The following is a 14,506-nucleotide window of genomic DNA, read 5'->3' on the forward strand; positions in this document are numbered from 1 at the left end:
ATAGTCAGGTTATCTGTGCTGGTCAACAGCAGCTGAACATGAGCCAGCTGTGCCCAGGTGGCCAAGAAGGGCAATGGCATCCTGGCCTGTATCAGCAGTAGTGTGGCCAGCAGGAGCAGGGCAGGGATTGGTCCCTGTGTACTCGGCACTGGTGAGGCCACAATGAGTGCAGTGTCTAGTTCTGGGCCCCTCACAACACAAGGGACATTGAGGGGCTGGAGTGAGTCCAGAGAAAGGACAATGGAGGTGTTGAAGGGTTTAGAGAGTAAATCCTAGGAGCTGCAGAGGGAGTGGGGTTGTTTAGCCTGGAGAAAATGAGGCTCAGGAGAGACCTTATTGCTCTCTACAGCTGCCTGAGAGGAAGGTGTAGCCCTGTGGGAGGCAGCCTCTTTACCCAGACTGCCAGTGACAGGACAAGGGGAAATGGCCTCAAGCTGTGCCAAGGGAAGTTCAGGTTGGGTATCAGGAGGAGTTTCTTCACTGGAAGGGTAGTTAAGCATAGGAATGGGCTGCCCAGGGAGATGGCGGAGTCACTATCTCTGGAAGCATTCCATAAAAGACTGTATATGGCACTTTGTGATATGGTTTTGTTGGCATGGTGGTGCTGGAGATCTTTTCTAGCCTTACTGATTCTATTTTTCTATGAAAATTACTTATCTCCAAGAGACATAGGCACTAATACATGTGGCTTGATAATGTGGGTTACTTTGTGATGTTGCATTAGTTATAAATAAAAGGGTTAGTTTGTGTAAATTATTCTGATATATCATTAATTTGACAATATATGAAATAATATTAAGAATGTACCATTCTGATATTATGGATGAAATTCAGAATTAGAAAAATAATGTGCTTGGTAAATATCTTAGATATTTCTTTAATGGTTGTTAATGGTGTTCTGTTATGCTTAGCAGACACACAAATTCTTTTACGAAAGATAAATATCAAGTACAGACTCTTGTCAAAAGTTACCAAAAACTATGACAATTTCTTCTGGGATTGCAAAAAAGTATTTTACTGTTTTATATTTAGGCTTTGACTATCCAACTTTTACAACAGAATACGAGGATTTGTGATTTAATGGTTCAGTTGAATGCATCTGCCTGTAAAGCTGTGGGGCTTTTTTAAGTTTATTAGCTTCTTTTTAGCCATTTTTTTTCTGTTTCCAAAGACAGAAAAAGAATCTTTGCTCAACAGTCTGACTAAAAGTGAACTATGCTCTATTTTTCATGTCATCACATTGTTCCTTAATAAAGCAATCTGTGTGTACCCTGGCAATGTTTCCTATGCACTTGCTGAAGAAAGCTTCCCTGCCTTTTCACCATTTGTAGGTTACCACTGAAACATGTTCTTTCAGTTGTAACTGCCTCAGTCAGGAATAATTTAGAGAATTCAAGATTGATTTTTAGAAGGAATGTACAATACTATATACACCAACGTGAATCTATCAGCATTTGTTGTTTTAGTTTATCATGTGACTATTGTAACCCATTAACAGTGCTGTTCATTCTTGTTTTGAAACATATGCAGGATTTCTGTGCTATTATCTATAGTCTGTGTGCATGAAGAAACATCAGTTATACATTTAAATTTACTCCAGCTCTAATATACAGCAGGTATTTTATATGTTAAGCACTGAAGTACAAGTGTTTTCATTGGAGGGTCTGTTCATTCCTCTGCATAAATGCCATTAAATTTACAGCAAAAACTGAAATGTTCACGAAGCAGAAGTGACTGAATCTCAGGATTTTGTGACTAATATTGTTTAAGCTGTTGAGTCAGAAGCAAACATTTGCATTTGTGCATTTAACAACCTTAGTTGTGTTTTCATTTTCTTTTTTCCCCTAACAGTTGAAATCAATGTAAGTAAATACAGCTGCTGGTGCATTGCTGTCTTGGTGTGATTAGCTCCTACCTTTACAGTGACCTTTGCATACTTGCCAGACAGACTCTGAAGTACATTTTGACCCTAATTCTGTTTGTTGCTAGGTTATGATTTTGATTGCTGGTGTTGGGTAATTGTATAGAAAGCAGCGGACTTTGCCACTTGAATGTAGTTGGAATGTTGAGTTGCAGTTTATATTTCTAGTTTCTAAACATTTGTCATTTAAATGTCTGAAAAAATAAGACATTCAATTTAGAAATTCAAGGCAAATTAGAAATTCAGTTGAATTATTCAGTTCAATTGACTGGATTTCAGAGAAATCCTGTGGCCTTGTGTTTTTTTGAGTATTCTTATGGACAGATGGGAAGACCCAAATTTGTTATTTTTCCAATACAAGTATAGAAAGATTGTTATGGACCTAATCCTCCCAAACAGGAGAAAGGCTTTTTCTCCTATAATCAGAAGAATCACAGTAGTATTTTTCCTGTTCTGTCATTAATGGTACTTTTTCTTCAAATCTGTAATCTGTCAGTTTATAAATATTTTCTTTATATTAATTTTGCTTTCTTTGCTGTCAGCTTTTTTGACACATTCTGGCTACACCCATCTAGGTTCAGCTGTTGCTTAATTTTCTTCTTGAAGTGTACTTCATGCATGACATAGACTGTGTTGTAGTATAATTTTATCATGTAGTATTTGTCAGGGAGGATTCAGTTCTATATGATATGACCTTTTAAAGGTGCCATAATTGCTGAAGCAGTAGATTACAATATTGCAGCAGTATAGGTTTAGAATTATACTTAGTGAGATCATGAATGCGTATTGTTTATAAGTAGATGCTTGATGGCATATGTGGTTATTTATTAAATACAGGGAGACAGGCTTTTTGAAAATAAAAACGGTTATGCTGCTAGCTTAATGCTGCTTCTGCATAGACATTGTTACAAGAAAAAATCCAAGACAAATTATCATGGATCATCTGTGAGATTTGTGGTTGGGTTGGCAGGCTAATACATACAGAAGTACAAAGGAACTGAAACTTCACATAAATTAATGTTTTTATCAGCAGCATTTTTCCTGAGCATTGGGTTGCAATGTAGAACTGACAGTTTCCTACTTTCCTTGTGTAATCATTTCTGTCGCTACGTGGGTTTTTTTTTCCGAAGGATTCACAGTAATAGATGTAGCAAAATATTATAGTTTAAAAGGGTGGATGTAAAAGATATTATAAACAAGTTTAATTCAGATGCAGTCAAGTGTGCTTTGCTAATCTGGCTGTTACTAAAGACTAATTTGTATGTTATAGAGTAGAAAATAAATTTCATTGGAGTAGCTTCAGTATTAATTAACTGTAGCTATTGACAGTCCATCTGTACCCATTCTTAAAAATCTGCCAACATAAAAAGTCCTGTGATCTCACTTCTCAGCTAAAGTTATGACAGCTTCTGTTAGTGCTTAGTGAAAGTGCTAGCCCCAAAAACAGATCTTTAGGGGTAACATCACTGCTGCTTGAGCTTAAGGGTGTTACCAGCCTTTAACTGATTCCTGCAGTGCTACTTCTCCCTGCCTGCTGTCTCTTTGCTGGAGGTTACTGTTCCTGTACCAGGATTGGCAGACTGGTGCATACTTCATTCCAGATCCAACAGTTTAGCCTCTCTGACCTCCCTCTGCACTTGGCACTGGGAAGAGCTGTTGCCTGCACCCCATTCCATGGGCTCTGCTGTGGGGTTCATAACTTCCCACCTAAGAGCTGCAAGAAAAGGCTGCAGGGCTTGCTGAGGAAGCATGCATCAGGTATGCATATAATACCATCATCATTCCTGTAAGCATGTCAGCTCCAGGAATCATAGTTACAGCGGTGCTAACAATATCCACCAAAAGCAACTGTACTGGACAAGGAACAATTAGGTGTTAATAATTAATAATGAAAAGCTGAATACAAGGTTGTATTTTGTCTATCTAAAGGATGGTTTCAGCTGAAGATAGAATCTTTTGCTCAAAAGGGGTGTTACTACCCACATCCTGAAGTATGTGTTCTCTCTTCAATTAAGCAGTTGGTTCTGGTAATTGTGGAGCTCCACAAAATGGATCAGCTTGCTGTCTAGCTAAAAACAAGTAATTTTTTTCTTTTTCAAAATGTAAGCAAGCTGTTCTGTTTTACTTTAGGGCCACACAGTTGCTAATGCCAACAAAAGGTAGAATGCAGGGATACACAGTAGGGAACTGAGAAGCATGGAAAATTATCCAGCTGTGACAGCACATTCTTAGTTTGGCAAAAGAAGACTTCTAAATTTTCTTGCAGATTGAGGTAAGGTGCCTGTCTCTCTGCAGGTTTCGTGATTCAACCCTCAGGCTAGAGGCCCATCTACTGTTTTTCCCTCAGTAAAATTCAGTAAAAGATACGAAAAACTGGGATTTGCATCCAGTTATTCTTTCATTTTTTTTATCAACAGGCTATTGTAATGTTTCCCTTATTCTCTCTTCTGTCATGTAAATACTTAATTTAGGTTTCCCATTTTCAGGATGGGAAAGTACAGAATCCTCATATAACTTTTGGATCACCTTCTCTTTGTTAAAATGTGAATTTCAATTTCTGCTGACTGAGGAGGCTTTACAACTTCAGAACAGCTGCTGCTACTACACTGCTTTATGAAAATGTGAGCACTATGAATTCAGTCTCCTTGACTGGCTATTTAATTGAAAGTCACTGTGAGATGTGCTTTGTGTTAACACCGCTGTGTTTGGACAGACTATGAGATTGGATTCTTGGGGAGTTCTGTCAAAGGAATATCTGGTTACTGAATCACAAAGAGTTTTAGGGAAGATACAATCACCAATATGCTCAGTGGAGCTAAGATAACATCTGCAGCCACACTCAAGAATAGAGCCATAACCCTGTAACTTAATTTGAAAAATCAAGACTCTTTCAGATTTGGGAATAGAAGCTTGATCTTGCATAAAGTTGTACTTTTATAACAATAATGTAGTGACTCACTATGAGAAATATAAGTGCTAATGTCAGATAAATATTCTGTCATTTGTAATTACAATTTTTGCACTTTGGTCAGGCAGCTATTCATAACATTCCAATCAGTGTTGAATTTAACCATTATGCTTTGCTTTGTACCTATGTTTTTTCCAGATTTGGCATTTGGGAAGAGCTTCAAATGCATACTGAAGTTGAGGCAACGTGGTCATCCAATAGACTGTCTCATGTAAGTACCTCAAGTATTTCTCACAGCAAATAACAAAAATCCCTGAACAATACAGTTGTAAAGGCTGAAGCCTTTAGTTTCACTATTTGTTTAGAGTGCTTCAAAAAGGGAAAAGTTACCTTTTCTTGGGAAGTTCCAAAACAGACCTAGACACTGGAGTCCAACATTTTCAGCTTTATGAAGACCTCAGTATGTTGTAGCAGCTGCTGCTTTCTATCTTTGTAAGTATCCGACACCTGTATGTGATTTTGTTAGTGGGGTTGCATAAAACCAGTAGCTCCCACTGCTAGTAAGGTAACAGGCCCTCAAGCTCAACCCCAGGGCCATGTTGGATGGACCTGCTGGCACACTGAATGCTGCTCAGCAGGCAGGGAGTTTGTGCATTTGTGGTTTGTTGCATTTCTTCTAATGACTGTGCTATTACGTGTGGAACATGAAAATCCATGTTCAAATAATAACCTGCCTAATTATCCTGTAATGCTGAGGCCAAAGAATGTTTTTCTCCTCATTTTCCTTTAATAAGCAGCAGTTAATTTATACTAGGTGGAACAGTTTCAGTAAGAAACAATGAGATGACGAGCAAGGTAGCACGTGAAGACCTGCTTCTTTGGGAAGATGGAAGATTCCACAAGGATACACATCCTGAACCATGTCTCTTCCTGTCAGTGCTGGTTAGGTAATGTGTGAAACACAGGTAATCAAGGCAACCACCAAGCCACAGCTAAAATGCAGAGTAGATTTATTTAATTACCTTGTTCACAACACAGGGCAGCAGAGACACACAGAGACACAGGCTCCTTGGGTTTAGCTCATCCTAGTGGCCACCAGGAGGGTCTCTGCCTGCCTCACTACCACAAAAGGCTTTGTGCATCTCTGTGAGAGTGTTATGTTACAAGAATTCCACTTAAAACAGGCAGAGGATAAACCACACTAAACATAAAAAATGGACATATTTGTTCCCCACACTGACATTTTTAGCAATCCCAGCTGCAAGGTCACTGTGAGCACAACTATTCCCTCCTCCTCACCGTATCTTCTGGTTTTAACCCTTTCCACCCAACAGGTAGTATGTGGTAAGCATCTGGTAAGCATTCCTTGAATACCAGCAGAGCTCAGAAAACAGACCAAGTTCCTGAGTGGTTCACTAATAAGACATTAAGGCAACTTTCTGGTAGAATTCTGACAGCGAGAATTTGCTGTCAGTGTGGTTCTTTAACCTCCCATTTATGACATTTTCATTTTAACAAGTGTCTGTTCCCAATAGTGTTATGACTTAATAGTGAGTGGCTAACAGCATACATATGTCATGCTTCAGAATTACAAGATAGGCATTCGTTTCTCATAGAATGAGTAAATTTTATTCTCAAACCAAATATGTGAGACTATCAGCCTAGGCAAAACCCTTTTCTTTATGCAGTCACAGTGTCAGGTCTGCCATCCCATGTGTGGAATTTACAGTTAACAAATTTCAATATTTGTAATGATATTCTGGCAATGTTAGCAGCCTGTCCACAGGAGAACAATTTAGCAGATATCATTGTAATCTCAGTAATTAATTAATGATCAGTAAACCTTTCTTACATCCAAGAATGTTTACTTTAGCCTTACTTAACAGGGTTACGGAAACATGTGTTTGGAAATGATGCTTCAGGGTGAGCTATCTGGTAAAGCAGTGTTACAGCCTGAAGAGAAAAGTGCACACTGATTGAGGTGAGAAATTGTGATTGCCATCTGTCTTGATCATATGGCCAAGCAAATGAAATTTATGTTTCAGGATATTTTATATCTGAAGAAACTACATTCATTCATTTTTATTGTAGAGAATAAGTGGGAGTTGTTTTATTTTCTTCTGCAATCTGAGTACATATTTTCCTGTGTCTTGACTGCCTCAAACTCATACCTTTATGAAGTCTTCCAAAACTTCTGGAAAAATTATAGTTCTAGCCAACCCAAACAAATTTCTGGACTTGCTTTTGTATCAGAGAAGAGAGTTAGGGTCATCTGGCAGGCCTGCAAAGAAATGATAGAATTAATTACTATTACTATAATTTATCATGGTGGCAAAATTATATGTGAATGGACATTAAGAACAATTGAAGGTCATTTCTTTTGACCTTACTGTTTGTTTGCAATGCTGTTATTATTTGCAATATCTAGGAAACAATATTTTCAGTGGATATGTACAGTACTCTCTAACTTAGCAGCTTTCAGAAAGCAAGGTAATTTCAGATACCCTTGATATTAAATACATAGTTTCAGTTGTGTATACTTCATTTTCAAAGTTGATGTGCTTTCTTAGCACTGAGTATGGCTGGTTCTTGACTCACTCATCGTGAACAGGTGCAGCCTGCTGCCAGTTGGTGGCTGAGCCTGCAGTTCTGCCACTAAAGGAATGGAATCCAAGAGCTGCAGATTTTGTGTCCCCCAGTCATTCTCGTTCCTAGGAAACAATCACGTCAGTTACAAGGGGTTTTTTTCTGTTATTTTTTCAATCAAGCAGCCCAAACAAGCTCTAAATATAACGTGAATATAATCACCTAAACTGTCATTAAAAGACCCGTCTCAATCAGCAGAGCCTGCTGACTGATTGTCACCTGAAACCTTGCAATTAACACAATGACTAGTATTTTTGACAAAATAGAAGACTGTAACTTGATTAATAGTGCTATCTCAGGAACGTTTTTTTCCAATATTTATTACCATTAAAGCTGTCAGTCCTGCATACCGTATCAATTTTTAAGACTTCATAACAAATACAGCTAAATGGATGTATGAAAACTGGGCTTTATCTGGCTTCTAGAAATTTTAGGAACAAAGTTCAAGTGCTTGAATTTTTTCATGTGCTTCATGTGTTGGTATAACAAATTAAATGAAGTTAATCCACCGTGTGCGAAGAATAAGGCTTTAAACTGAATTTGAAAGTAATGTGTTCTAGGTAGCACCCAAATGTAGCTTGTGTAGAGCAATGAGGAGGAAACAAAAGTTTTTTGAATTGCAACTGATAATCATTATCAGGGACTGAGTTCAGTAACACCTAATGTATTACATTCAAACTATCATCACCTGAGATCTGCAAAATAAAGTTTTAGATTAGTAATAATGACAATTTTTTTTTAAACTGGGGACTGAGGGGAACCTCCTTATATGAATTATAGTTTCAGGGTTTTATTTCCCTCACCTGGATCCCACCTTCTATTTTGCCCCATAACTGCTTTTCTCCTGTTTCAATCGATAACTAAATAGTTCCTGTTCTAGTTTATCAAAACAAATTATGATTAGCAAAATATAAACAGTTGAAACTTCTATAGGTACTGTAATATCTGCATATCTGAATAGCTTTATGGCAAAAGTTTTTTCCTGTGCTTATGTCTCATTCTGTATTGCTGTGTCCAAACATGCCAAGTCAGGCTGTAGAGGGATACTTTGTATGGTTACACCTTGCTTTGGTGACCTGATCTTTGTCAGGGCTGGGCTCTGTGGGAATCCGAGAACCTTTAGTAGCTAACGTCGAGACGGCATGTTTAGTGCATTTCCCCTGCAAAAGGAAAACATATTTTCTGGTGTGTTTATGTGATGGTGGTTTTTTTGACTTTTAATTCCTTTTCAGTGGTTCTATGTCTTACAAAGATATAAAAGTTTCAAAGGTAGCTTTCTGAAACCTTCAGTCCTTATTGTGGACTTCTTGTGTAACATTGTTGCTACCTTTAGCATCTGACACTGGTTTAAATTACTTGTAGTTATACTGAGTAATTTATGGGAAAAGAATGGGTATGATAATATGAGATATATTTGTTCTGGTCTACTTGAAGTCAGTTCATGTTTTTAAGAAATGCATTTGCTGAAAGTGTGCGTCTATAGAAGGGTTTTCATTTTGTATTGTAAAGCCTTGTCCCATTAGATGACTTTAGACTGATGAAAAATAAGTATATTCTGTTTTTCTAGTGAAGTGTGGCTTGAGACATTGCATAGATTTCTAGGTGAAACTGTATGGCATTGAAATACTCGGTGATGATTGAACCTTGGAAAGAAGCTGAGAAGTGACAAAAACAGTGCAACTAACATGAGCTGCCAGAGAAGCAAAGGATATATATTCTGCATGTACAGTAAGGTAAAGAGAAAAGCAAGTGCATTGTTTTTCTAATTTCTTCTTCATACAAATGATTTTAAGCTTGTTTTTGCATTCTAGTGTCAAGTGTGTTTTTTACTTTTATCCTCTACAAGGCCAAGTATTGACTTAAGTGTCATTTCTCAGCTGTAATCAAAGCAAGTTACACTGTTATATTTAAGACCACTTCATGCAAAAATACCATCCTTAAGAAATTTCCCAACAGCCTGTCATCTTTGCCTTGAGTGGAACTTCGATTAAATGTATTTTTCACTTTCATAGGCTCAGCAGTATTAAAAATGTAGTCTACATATAAAATTTAAATTTCAATTTTAGCTTTTTTATATATATGTCTTGTAACTTGAGTGTTTTTCTAAAGACATTTCAAAATTTTCATTTTTATGTTTAAGATCATCCTGAAGTTTTAGAACATATTTAATAAATTAATGAGTGTTTGGATTTTGTTTCTTTTTTATTAAAACCTCTGGGATTTTGCTGGTATAAAATTATTTATAGTTTGAGAAATGTAGTCTGAATTATTTTTTATGAGAGGTTATGCATTATTTTTTTCTCTGCTTGTTCTTAATGGATATTGCCATAGGTTTAAAATAATGTTAGCCTAAATATTGTGCTTTTCAATTCAACTGGCTGGAGCAAAAGCACCATGCAAATACTACTTGACTGGGGGCGGGTACAAAGCTGGTGATCTCTGTGTTGTGCTGCATTGTTTTTTGAATAAAGCTTAAAATGTGTTCCCAGTTTTCTCCATTTCAGGTAGTCTTTTCCATACTACAGTATCCTAGTCTTTAATAAATTATGAAGGATTTTTTGCACATCAAATGATTACTGTCACTGTTGTCATGAGTACTGTGATAGAATAAAAATGTTATATTTAAAGAAAACAGCCAGAAAAAAAATCTAAATCCACATGTTTTCCACAATAGTGTAGGGTAGGTGATTATTTAATCCTTTCTAGATTTAAGATAATGTGAATAAATACTTCTGAGGAATATGTGATATACAAGCTTCTATGGCAAGGCCCACTTGAGTACTGTATCTTTGGAGCTGTCTGGAATCCACCTGAAGCACAGACCAGTCAGCAGCACTTACACATAAGTCATTTTATAGTTTAGTGAAACCTGTAGTTGGATTTACTCGTAACCTGAGAGAAAAGCCTGTTAAATCTGAGCTCAGAGCAGTTGGATTGCAGTTAAGTTGCTGGATGATATAAAATGCAGGTGGAGGTAATACAAGTTGGAGTGAAAGACCACACAGGCTTTTGGTGTCTGACTAAGATTCCATCTCCATATGTAGTTGAACCAATCAAACAGGCCTTCTCCTGCCAAAACAGAACTCTTGCTTCACTTTCCCCTCAATGTTCCTAACTACACATTTCATCCCACCTCTAACTCAAGCTCTGCTGCTCAGTGCCTAGAGGTCTCTCTTTACTCTGCCATGTCTCTTAAGAAGATTCCCCTAAAACCTTAGTATTATAAGATGAGTAGTGTTAGCATCTTTTCATAGTATGATCATATCACATGGCTAATGGCTGAAAGACAGTCATGTTGTTTGAAGTTGATTTTATAATAAAAAAGTATAAAGCATACAAACTGCAGGGACCTGTACTTCCTACAGCAGTGGCAATTCAATAAGTTAAATAACTAAAGCACTATGTTTAGACAATACTGTGTACACACTGAATTCTGCTCATCCATAAGTGTGCTTTATGCATTTTTAATAAGCTTTCATATGGAAAATAATTTGTTGGCTTCTCTCCTTAGATTGGGTTTTATTTTGTTGTTCCACTAAGATAAATTATAGCACATTCCCACACACTTCTAAATTAATTTTGAATGTATGTTTTGAATATTCAAGCAAAAGTTTGATATAATAAACAATCTTTCAGGCATCAGAAAAATAAAAAACAGACGTGCAGAATATTAAGTTACACTGGAGGCTGAACTTTGCCTGTCATCAGCAAGCTGAATTGCAGAAAGTGCAAAACAGTACAAGAACAGACATTGAAAAGAATTTTAAATCTTCTAGAGATGTTCACAGTTGCTGTGAAGTCTGTTAGAGACTTTACAATACCTTTGGATTTCATGTGAAAGATGCTTGGCCATTAATAATCAGCATTCATACAGATACTAAGGAAGGCATCCTCTGCTTCTTTGAAAGTCCCTTTCCATCAAGCTAAATGACTCTTACTTAAGTTTGCATTCCAGAAAAACAAGTGAGAACTAATACCTTTTTACATAGAAAGGTGAATACAGAATAGCTGTAAAATTTTAAAGGTCTGTAGTCACAGTTGTGATAGTCATGTTCCAAAACTTGAGTGCATATTTTCAGTGTAAATTTAGTTTCCCTCAGTGAATTAGTAAGTAGTATTGTATTCATTTATTTGCTGAATTTGCATTGACATCAACTGGCTGTCTTTAACGAATAGCTGGTTTAAACAGTGTTTTAAATAAGGGTTTAAAGGCATGAAACCAGGCATAAAATCTGTTGATTCTAAACCAGATGGCAGAAATTGGAAAATAAATATTAATTTCGTTCTGAAGGGTATACTCTGCCTAAGCTTACTTAAACTGTAATAGTAATGAAAGTGCTACCAATAAAGCAGAAACCGGTCATGGCATATGACATTTGTATTTTCTGAGTTTAAACTTTTTACTCCACAACTTGTGTCATCTTGATTTGATCCTCTAAAACCTGTTCAGCTGAGTTCAGTGACCTTTTGAGGTTACTTTTGTGGTGTATAAAACATGTTTTCAGCTTAAGGTGAAAGACAGGTTTCCATTATGAGTCATGCTATCACTGTGTAGTGTTAATGTCTAAAAAAGTTCTCTAAATGTTGTACACAAGAGTACTTAGAAGTCAGCTTTACTGGAAGTCTACTTTTTATTACAGAACTGTCATCAGCACCTCTTTTTAGAAGTCATCCAGTCAAAGAAGCTTATGCGAGTCTCTCATTCCTAACAGCCTCCTGTAGGCACTGGTAATAATCCCATTTCTCTTAGTTGTGTTTGGGTAAAGGCCAAAATAACAAAACCGTGTCAGAACCCTAAGGCCTTTAAAAAGGGTTGTATTTTCCTAAAAGCTTTACATTTCTTTTAGAAAAGATTTACATTTGCTTTCATTAGGAATATAAATTACAGAAAATCTTTGTGAAAAACAGTTCCCTCTTTTAACTTAGGTCTTGTTATTCTTTTCAGCATTCACAGTTGATTGTGTGCTACACAAGCCATTAAAATGTGTAAGCCAGATACAAATCTGAAAGAAGTGTGTTCCATCACTTGCACTGTGACAGATGAATCAATGTGAAAAAATAAAAACACATTTGTAAACTATTAGACTAAAACTGAAAATCAGGACTTTCATCTGGTTTTGCACCCTTGGATGCAGTTTCTTTTTGAAAGGCTGAGTGGGGATCTGTTCCAAGATAAGTTTTGTTCTTTTTTTGGTCAAAACTTGTTATAACCAGCTATCAGCCAGACCTTGTTAAACAAACTAGAAAGTGCCATCTTCCAAGGGGGAGAAAAAAAAAAAGTGTTGGCAAAAGCAGTAAGGTTTGCAGAGACATCTAGTGAATTAGAATTCACTGTCTCTTGTTTAGTTTCCTACTGTCTTTAACTGTAAACATGTGAGATTCCTTCACATCCTAGCTCACTGTGATAAGCCCAGGGTGTCCTTGCCTTTTGATTTCCCTGTCTGCCATTATTTCTCACCTTGTGACATTACACAACTAGTGTATATAGCAAAATTAGGCTGATACAAATATTCAAAACAGATTTTTTTTTAAGACATACAACATATTCAAGAAATTCAAGAACAGAAAAAGTAAAATGATTGCAGTAGCTAATAAGAGCACTTAATTTAAAACTTGTATACATTTTATTTAAACATATACTCACTTCTTGTCTGGCTATTAAGCTAAAAAAAAAAGAAAAATATGTAAGAGCCCAACTGTTGGAAGTATGGAAGTAGTAAAGTATGGAAAAGTCATTCAGCTTCCAGCTTCAGAGAATCTTAACATTCATAGAAGGCAAGTAATCAAAAATGGCTGTATTTCTTATTTTTCAACTTTAACTGAAATACTGAAGATTTATCCCTGTGCCAGACATCCAAAAGTATGTACAATTGAAAAATAATCAAGCATTTTATCACCATAATGAATTGTACAAATAAAAATGAGGAACCAGTTAGATAGCAGTTTTAAAGATTTAGATGTATAAGCACAAGCTAGCAGCAACATATCATTGTAACAAGAAGCATCATAGAAAGAGATGGCACTGGAAAAATCAGTCTTCACCATGTGAAGCAGCTTGTTTTCTTCTCAGGTGGAGTTCTGTACCTCAGGAAAGAGATATATTATTTGGAAAGAGGCCATTGAGCAACATAAAGGTTATAGTTTCTACAGTCTGATTAAAAAAATTTCTTCATGTAAGGAAAGTTTTGAAAGATTTCAAAGGTATCAAAAGCTACTAAAAAGAGGAAGAAAAAAAGCCTCTGAATTTCTGCTGCTTAGGAAAAGAATGAAAGAGTATTTCATTCATTGCATCACGGAATAGATCTAAATTGGTCTGAAGTTATACAATGTTCTCAAGAAAATCAAACAGTCCTTCCCCATAAAACACCCTGAGGTTTTGCACAAACAAAAGAACAATTTGCCATGTGCTTTTAAACGTGCTTCATCCCACACATGCAACACTATTTCCCATTATTTTCAGTTAAAAAACGATTGCAATTGAATGATGTATGAACCATTTCTTCATTATTCTCATTTTCTTTGGTATCTAATAGTACACTTTCTAAAGATTTGAAGAATTCTGATTTGATAGCTTAGTGTATTCTATTTACTCTACCCCTTGCTTCAGCAAACAGTGGTAAAACCAACGACCATAAATTGAGTTTTAACCACCTCTGAGGTATGATTTTATTATCCATTACATATGGATTGGGGAGAAAAATGTTCAGTAGCAACTAGAAGAAAAGATTAGGATGTGGATTTAGAATATATAATTTAGAAAACCAAAGAGTCATGTTATTTGTTTTAGGGAAGTTGTCTTCATTTTCCAAATCTAAGCAAGGTCAATCAACTGTTCTAACATTTGAATTGTATGGTATGTTGCTGTTTCATCTTAAGCTCTGAGAAAGCACAAAACAATATTTAGTAAAGTATGTTCTTTTTATTCACTTTTGTTAAATACATGTTTACACTTAAGAAAATTTAAAACAATGCATAGAAAAGGAAACTGCAATTTTTTATTAGAAATACAATAGCATGTCACAATATGTTAC

This window comes from Pseudopodoces humilis, chromosome 6 (assembly GCF_049639895.1).
Source record: "Pseudopodoces humilis isolate 2021_Gansu_Grassland_sample_001 chromosome 6, ASM4963989v1, whole genome shotgun sequence".
In the NCBI taxonomy this organism is placed as follows: domain Eukaryota; kingdom Metazoa; phylum Chordata; class Aves; order Passeriformes; family Paridae; genus Pseudopodoces; species Pseudopodoces humilis.